This window comes from Lampetra planeri, chromosome 6 (assembly GCF_965212315.1).
Source record: "Lampetra planeri chromosome 6, kcLamPlan1.2.h2, whole genome shotgun sequence".
Taxonomy (NCBI): Eukaryota; Metazoa; Chordata; class Hyperoartia; order Petromyzontiformes; family Petromyzontidae; genus Lampetra; species Lampetra planeri.
The window spans coordinates 14010790-14020551 of NC_136112.1; positions in this window are offsets into that span (position 1 = coordinate 14010790).

Consider the following 9762-nt stretch of genomic DNA (forward strand, 5'->3'; position numbering starts at 1 on the left):
GGAAGCGGTGGCGCAGTGGTTAGCACGCTCTGCGAAAAAAAAACTGATTGTGGCACAGCCTAGAATGCTTTGGTGTGATCATAACCCCAGCACTTTGACAGATCGAGGCAGTTGGGTGTGTGGGTGTGTGTTACTGCTGCCACTCACCACGTCCCCACACAGTCCTAATAGATAGTGACGAACAAAACTTGCCTAAACAACAACGAATGTATGGATGGATGTCTGTTGAATTTCTTTCGCACCGTACGTAGCCAACCGTGCTAATCGGAGGTAGAAGGCATGAGAGAACCCGTTTCTCTTCGACTCAGCTGTGTGTCAGTGCTTGAGAGAGATTTCGTGAGGGCAGAAGCCTGTCCGTGCCAGCAAAAACATGACAATTGATACAACTGTATATCATCATGAACAATACGAGCCAGGGGCTATCCACTGCTGGATGAACGCCTCTCCAACCCAACACCATCCCTCAAAATATCGCCAAGCAACAATACTTCTCGCCCCGTTGTACACCAGCTGGTCATTCCATTTTCCCTCTTCCTCGCAGTGTCATTCCAAGCAACGATTATCCGAGAAACTGCCCTTTGTGTAATTTTCAGCTATTGTTCCAATTTGTTTCATGGGTCTGATCCATGTTACAGTAGGAATTAAAAGGATGCACGATGTTTTTTTGTGTTCAGTTTGTTGTCCTTCCCCCCCGTGCCTCCCGTTAGCACGGTTGGCTACGTACGGTGCGAAAGAAGTTCAACATACGACATTCGAGAAGGTAATATACACCGATGTACTGATATATTCATATACAAGCGAAGGGTGCAACCCTGCAATTGCTTGCTCACGTCACTGCTGGCAGAAGGGTCTCCACTCGAGTGACCGCTAGAGAGCCCCCTCTGGATGGTATTTGGCCTACTCTTCCACGCTGGTCAGATGTCTTGGAAGAGATCTGAGCTACCCACACTTTACCCCACCACACGCAACCTGAGAAAGGACTAACTGCGTGTATTTTCTAGGTAGGCAGAGGCAGGAGGATGTAGGAAAACTTGACCCATTGTTTCAACTGCCACGCGGGGAGATCGGATAGACCCGGTCATCTCTGCAGTGCGCTGCTAACTAGGGCTGAACGATTTGGGGAAAATATCGAATTGCGATTTTTCTGACAGATATTGCGATTACATTTTTTAAAGTCAAGCTTCAGTTCAATATTCACTGTGTAATAGATTTAAAACATGTGATGGAGCATTACCACATGATACCATCAAAATATGAACTGCTCTATATATTATTATTCAAGGATGAGAACTTAAAATATATTAATCGTTTCCAACATGTATTTATTAAAATGTTTTAATTGAAATAGAACAATCAAACATAGAACAATTGGTAAGTTAAATAAATAAAGTTCTAATAATAAAAAATAAAATAATTCCAATAAGAAAATCGATTAATCGTTCAGCCCTACTGCTAACCATTACACCGTTGTGGCAGATGTTTCCATACATACCCAGGACGAAACATTTGAATATACATTTTTTTAAAGCGCCGATTCTCTCCGTTATTCTTGCATACTATGGTAATATGGTTCAGGAATATCAATGCCAGTGTTGAGGTTCTTCTGGCCACGACGACAGGGCTTCAGGAGTTTGTCCGTGTCGTTTTATCTGTTCCTGCTCCTCCTCCGTTGAAGGAGCGCAGGAATGAGCACTGAACGCAGAACCGTGGCCTGACAGTGACCCACATGCGTGTGCAATCGATGCGTAAAACAGGCAAGATTTGCCCAGACGTGAAGACATTGCGCGTCATAGCTAGGGATTTCCGTTCTAGCGGTGGCGCCGATGGTGAATCACGCACGCGGGCGTGTGTGAGCGCGTTTCCACATTGGCGATAACACAATTCTGCCGAGGGAGCTGGTAGGAACGTTGGGTTGCTCGGTCAATGGCCAGGGTCAACGGCGGCGTGGTGTATTCCGCAAATATGCTCGACTGTGAGGGCGGGCACAAGTCGGCGTGAGTAGGTTAAACGTTGAGTTTTGTAAGGGCACCACGGGGTGACCAGCCCCTCCCCACCCAGCCCCACCCCTCCCACCCGCCACCCAGCCCCACCCTCCCACCCAGCCCCACCCTCCCCACCTATCCCCTCCCCACCCTCCCCTCCCCACCCAGCCCCACCCTCCCTACCCAGCCCCTCCCTGCACGACGGACACAATAATCCCCTGTGGGCTGGTGTAACCAGGAGGTTCCTATCAGTAAAACATGCGTGTGGTGTGGGTGTATGTGCGTTCCCCATCCAATGAATTGACGAACCGCTTACAACGCACTTCAGCATCGGGGAGGCGGAAATTATGAATGCGAACAAAGCTGTATCGTACACTCTGAAACATGAGCAATAACAAAAAATCCATAGATTCTCTTCTGTACCAGGTCATGCAGGGGATATTTGTGTGTCGTGGGGCCATGGTCACGGAATGCGTATCGCATCTGAACGGAGCCTCCTGACTCTCCACTAAGTCAACTCAGCCCAAAATTATGAGTTCGTCTACTCGGTGTGATGATCTGATCAACTTGAGTATTGGGAGGCAGGCAGGCCAGTAAGGCATGTTGCTGGCCCACACACACACTGGGGTGGCTTGCCACCTTATTAGGCGCTCGCTAACCGATTTTACACAAGTTTTGGGGTGGTGGTGGTGGTGGTGGAGAAGTGGTGGCTGGGTGTCATTCCTGGATACATCATCAATGCCAATTGATATTGAAACCTGGCCCAGGCGAAGTTCCCATATTTGATCAACAGATGCAAACTACAACGGAATTTTTTTTTTCCTGCGTAGGCTTTCGCGACCAATACTATTCATAATAAAAGTTATTTTTGGGTTAGTTTGCATAAATATATATGTGTCGTTAACCCACCACCACCCGACACAGCCAATTAGTAAGGTTTGTCACGTTAACAAAACGTGGCAATTAGCTATTACTTCAGCACACCGGTGTGTTGGAGAGTAAACCCACAACGTTTACAATTCGAGTACGACGTTTCACTGTTGATTACAATCAGCTTCATCAGGCGATTTGCCTGATGAAGGTTAACAACACATTTATATTTACGCGATATCACCCAAAATAACCTTGATTGTGAATAAAACTGATAATAATGTTCGTATGTTTCATTATTCGGTAGCGTGTATTTTCATCTCAAAATGTACCTGCCTGTTATTGTTATTTTGTTTATTTGCACAAAGTTACAGAAGATTTTTTGTTTGCTTCTAAAACGATAACCGGTCAGGTGGCTGAGCGGAAAAGCGAGCGGGTTGCAATCGGAAAGTTGTGAGTTTACATCGTGGGTGGGGGGGGGGTTACAGAGGCCATCAATCCTCGTGGGTTGATAAAATAAATAACACTTTCTAATGAAGTCAACAACGGTTGTATGTATTTTTCGATTTTAAGCTTTCGTGACTGCAGGGATTCATGTGCTTGGTTCTTTCGGTAAAGTCACGTAGAAGGGAAATAATAAAATAATAAAAAGAAAACAATAACAAACAATAGAAACGTCGTGAGAATGTTATTGTTTTATATGTATTATTTCCCTTCTACGTGACTTTACCGAAAGAACCAAGAATATGGTTGTATGTATGTTTACATTCGTTCGCACCGTACGTAGTCAACTGTGCTAATCGGAGGTGCGGGGGAAGGACAACCACTTGTTGTGCTTCCCCCGCTAATCCTGCCATAGAAATGTGGAATCTCCATCACTGGCTCAGGGCTGTGCCCAGGTGATGAGCACCGCCTAAATGCTCACGTGAGCTAGAAATCACTCTTGACTTACAGAGAATAATAATAATAATAATGCACGCATTAACCACAGAAATCTCACTACTTTCAGTCCCTCATTGGGATGTTGGCCAATTGTTTTTTTTTCGTAAAAAAATATTTTCCCACTTGTGTATTTTCTCTTTACGTAAAATTTTAATCAGGCCTCCTTTGCAAAGTTCATTATGTCCCAATGTGTTCTGATCTCGTTATAAATAGGGACTTACCTCGACATCAATTTTTTTTGGTATTTGTCACCGCTAACAGATTAAGTGGTGGCCACGCACATATAACTGCCAAGTTGTTCATAATAACAATACCTTTTATTGCCAAGTGTCATCTTCAGGACGATCCTATATTGACCAATTACATTAACACACGCAATGCATTGTTGTACATTACTACAGTAGAGTCCTTTCCACCTTAGAGCCTAAGCCTATATCACCTGGAATGCACATTTGATTAATAACCAGGCTCAAAGCTGTTTAGCTTCATAAAATCGGGTGCATTCTGTGTGAATTGTATTATTAAATGGAAGGGGGTATTGTGTCTTGGCACACGCGTGTGTGTGTAAACTGTGTGTTTGTGTGAGCTTTAGTGCAGCACAATGTATGTTTAAATTGTACGTATGTTGAACTTCTTTCGCACCGAACATAATCAGCCGTGCCAATCAGAGATGGGGGGGGGGAAACATCAAACTAAACACAAAAAAAGTAAAATGTACTACAATATCGGAATCCTTGCTTTCATTCCCAGTCATTCACCAAAATCTGAATTTATTCCTGCACCTCCTCGATATTGACTCGGCCTAAATTTAGTACCCAACACGATGTGGTCGACCTCAACAATGGGACCAGTCCTAAATAGGCACTCCGCCAACAGCACTTTCGCCCAACAGTCTCTGACACGAACAAGCGGAACCCTTGTCTTTGAGTTTTATAGACTGCATGAGTTTGAGATCGGCCGTGATGTGTGCACAACAGCTGTGGCAGGGGCTAATTTAGGAAGGGCCCCATTTTTTGTCACAACAGCTGTGTTGGTGTGGGAGGGGTGTTGTAGTTGTGTGCGGGCTGCCCTGTGAATATGACGGGGCGGGTTTCTCTCTCTGTGCGACAGCCTCCACTTGTTCCAAGGCTTCTGCTTTCACTCGACGACAGTGACTGTTTGTCATCGTTCGGCAGCGGAGAGCAAAGACAAAGATCCCCCGTGTAGCCTTAACAGACTGTCGGAGCAAATGCTGTTAGCACGGTACACGAGGGGGTGGGTGGACGGCTCCACGCCCGGCCGCCTTTGTCTCCCGAGTTGCGATGCTTACACAGCGCACCAGTTACTCATTTGTGGCTGAGTCGACCTTGGCGAGGCCCACGACCTGTATCAGATATTTTGTCACTGGTGTTGGTCGCGAGCGGGAATCGAACTCTAGCCACCGGGTTCGTAGTGCTACCGTCCCCATAGAGTAGAGCAAGGGCACACACACATGTCCTGCTCCTCTGCTGCCCTCCCTGTGTCCAGCTGCCCTGCCTCGGTCTCCCAAGTGAGATGTTAACCTCCTTGTTCGTGAGCACGGGTCCAAATATGGGCACCTACACGGGCTGTCGGCAGAATAATGATAGGAATACAGATGCCCATTATTTGCCAAGAAGATCCTTGACTGAGACTCAAGGCTCATTTTCGGGACATAACTTTTGAGTCTTTTGTGTTGTTCTATAAGACCGAATGAAAAGCAACCTAGCAATATGCCCAAAGGTGAACGTGTTTCAATCAGTGTACATTTCCTTCTATTATTTATGGATCAAAAACACGAACAATGACAAAGGAAAATGTAACCAAGGCTGACAATTTTCCAATGAAGGTGGAGAAGTCTACGCTTAGGAATTAGACTAATGGACAGGGAGATGAACACGAGGATTTGAGAGAATACGCAAGTGGCCTCGGGCATGACTATGTTGCTGCAAGGGATGACGGTCAGTGGACAAGACGAATGACAGAGCGGCAGCCAAAGGCGGCGTCACTCCGGAGAGGACGTCACCCACGGAGATGGAGCGGTGACAACTCCCGTGCAGGAGCTGGACGCATTGTTGCCTCTTAGGATTGTGAGAGCTTACGGCAGCCTGGGGTGCCCTTTATTCGGCAGTGCATTGACCACGACCAGAGGTCAGCAACTTCTTCTTGTTATTTTGGTTGCAGACCCGTGATCGTGACTGATGATGAGGAAACAGAAGTAACCAGGAAAAAAAAGCCACGGATTCAAAAATACTTCACGCTCAATACAGATAGATTAGCAGCGTACTATGTGTACTGCCTCACGCAAATATATTGTTGCCTTGCGCTGCTGTCTGTATTTCAACGTGATCTCTCTCCACTGCCAACACAGTATCGCCAAATAATTTGATCTCTTGAATGGCTGTTCAATCATTCTTACCCACGGGTCATTCAAAGCTCACATTGCTGTGGTTGAAGTGTGGTCATTTAAAATAATACTTTTAAAAAGTTTGGGGTGTCCCAAGTTATCAATACGAAGCCACGCGTTGCAAAGCTTACATGAAAATAAAATAAAAAATCATATTTAACCATGGATGCTAGAGAAACGGAACGGTGGGCTCACTGTTTTAATACGGTAATGTTTAAATACATTTAAAATCACAAGAACATAACAAACGATTGTCTTTTTCATAAGTGGCTTTATTTTGTATCTCCTATTGTATTGTATCAGTGAGCCCTCAAAATACTGGGAATATTCAACTCATGGGTGCCCTAGTAAATGCGTTTTGTCAACGAGATTAAATTAAGTCCATTTACAGAATTACCGTTATTTATATTGCGTTTCTATTATGAATGCATGTATGTTGAACTTCTTTCGCACTATGCTATACGACCGTGCTAATCGGAGGTGCGGGAAAAAGACAACAAACTAAACACAACATGTTTTAAAAATTATATGGTGTGTAACAAAATAAAATAGAACTTAAAATCACAAGCCAAAACTGGAATTCACAATCCAACGCTTACATCCATTCATGTACTGTTCTTAACTATTTAGACCGGTAAGAATCAGATGAGCTATTAAGCTCTTTTTCACAGATGTCCAGAAGAGGTAGGTCAGAAAATCACAACAACAAACGATACAACAACAGATAGGAGTGCAAAGGAAAGGAAAGCTGAGCAAGTCACTAAATATGGTACATGACGTTTCTGTTCGGCGTGGAGACGCAGCTGCCCAGTAAACATGCAATAGTTTGATTCTAGATTTGACGTTTTCGTGACTGCAAGGATCCATACTCTTTGGTTCTTTCGGTAAAGTCACGAAGGTGAAAATAAAAATAATAAAAATAAAATAAAAATGAAAATAACTAAATTAAATCACGACGTTTCGGAAGCAACACAAGCCTCCGTCATCAGGTATTTCTTGCTGTGGCTGTCCTACCTGATGACGGAGGCTTGTGTTGCTTCCTAAACGTCGTGATTTAATTTAGTTTTTGTTTTCACCTACGTGACTTTACCGAAAGAGCAAAAGAGTATGCCATAGTTTGGCCAATATTGGTCGACGTTGGACCAGAGTATTAAGTATTGTTGAATCTGTGGCTTTTGAACCAACGTTGGCCCAATGTCAGCTAACCGTGTGTCCAACGTCAACCCACCGTGGGCCAACGTTTGCATGTTTACTGGGTAACATATCAATGTTGCTTTAGACACCGTTCCATATTTAAGCTTTGGTAGTGCGATTTTAAATTGTTATGGGTCTCCCAAGGAAACCCCTGGTATATCCATGGCATATCCGCCCCATTATTGTGAAGACACACTGTACTCGATATGCAAATTGCTCCCCAGTGGAGTTTCATAAGACAAGGGAAGTCATTTTGGAAGTTCTCCATTTTGTACGTATAGCATCACCAGCACACAAAGGTGTGCACTGCGTGTGCAAAGACCCACTCGTTCTGTCATGGAGACATTTCTCACCATTTACAGATTTGGCAGATTCTCTGGAAAATTGTGCCACACGACGTCGAGCTACCTCAGTAGAGGCCTTCGTATCCAACACTCATCATCAGAATCAGAATATCTATTCACGGATGACCAGTAGTTATACAGATGTCCAGTAGTTTAAGAGATGTTTGGATGGATTCAATTACAAGATCTCAGAATTTACACACCTGCACCAGCACTCACCAGCGCGGTGAAGTATGGTCAGACAATCCCTACTACTGACACAGCAGAGAGATGCCTTCGTCCAGCAGTGAATGGGCAAAGGGATGTATATTTATTATCAACATGCGCACGTACAATGGGACTCCTGCAAAGCGAGGCGGTCTGCAGAATATAACAGTTATGTTCTCTTCTGCCTCCCTTTATGTCTGTCTGTCTTGCGTCTTGCCCTCTCGGTAAAAATATATAAATCAATCAATACCGGCCCACTTTTCCGAACTGAATCGGGTCATGGGGGCAGTGACTCCGCCAAGCCCTTCCATCCTCACCTGTCCTCCGCCAGCGGCATCAACGGTGGCAAAAATATAGATCTCCTTTAAAAAACTAAATACTGTAAATAAGCAGACAATGTTTCCTTTGTAGAAAATACAAGTATTTTTACACATCCCATTGGCCACACGGCCTTCTAGGAATGCATCATTTTGGCAGCATTGATTCAGTGCAAGCAAAACACTGCACTGGTTCGAGATTTTAAGCTTGCGTGACTGCAAGGATTCATACTCTTAGATTTTTTCGGTAAAGTCACGTCGGTAAAAATAAAACAATACTCTGATAATTTACAATGCATAATTGATCAGAGTATTGTTTTTCTTGCATTTGACTGCAAGTATTGTGGTTAATGTTAACATGATTCCTTGCAAAAGGTGTCAATTTTGTTGCCAGAGAAAATTGGAAACCCCCTATCAGTATAGTTTTGTACTGGCAAAGGAGGCCTCATGATAGTCCAGATTTGTTTTTGTTTCGGAATCAATGCTTCTGAACTATGGGAACCTCATTTGCCAGTAAAAATAACTGGCAAATGAGGTTCCCATGGTGTAGATGCTTGCCTCGAGCTCTCATACTCTGATGGTGCATTGTCTTTGAGTTGTGCGCCTTTTGGCGTCATCTGGTCCAACCCATGTGAGACTAGGCTCTAAGGAAAGCTGTCTCGGGTGTGGACCAATCAACTTCAAGGACAGTGCACATTATCAGAGTTATGTCTTTTGTTTGTATTATGACTGCAGGTATTGCGGTCTATGCAAACATGACTCCTTGTAAAAAGGTGTCAGTTTTGTTGCCAGATAGAAGGGTAAAAAACCAATTATCATAATGCTTCTGAACTTATGCACTCCCAGAACGCTGTGTGGATTATGGGTTGTGTAAGAAATATACATATTATGTCTGGAGATGGATATATATACATGAAGGCGACTTTATATTCTCTAAGGACGCTTATGATTAGTTTTAGTTACATATTTCTACCTACGTGACTTTACCGAAAGAACCAAAGAGTAACATAGTCATGTTTGGACAGCTCTTGACACAGCCATTATGAACTCCCTCAAACAGAACAACCCACAGCAATGGGCCTTCATTGTGCTGTCTCATGTATCTCTCTCTGGTGTTGCCATAGTTACCCCACAGAGAAGTCTGCCACCCAACCGCCTCTGGTTGTCTTCTTGGTTCTTTCGGTAAAGTCACGTAGAAGGGAAATAATAAAATAAGAAAAATAAAACATGAAAAAATGTATATTTAAATATATATATAAAACATGGTTCAAAGCGCTTTAAACTATTGTCATTGTAGTGCGTATTTAATGTGGTAATAAAATAATAATAAAACAATAAAAAACACATTTTTTTTTACAAATTTTTGTATTTTATTATGTTTTCTTTTTGTTTTTCTTATTTCCCTTCTACGTGACTATAAAAAAAAATTGTATTTTATTATGTTTTCTTTTTATTATTGTATTACTTCCCTTCTACGTGACTTTGTGAAAGAACCAAGAAGA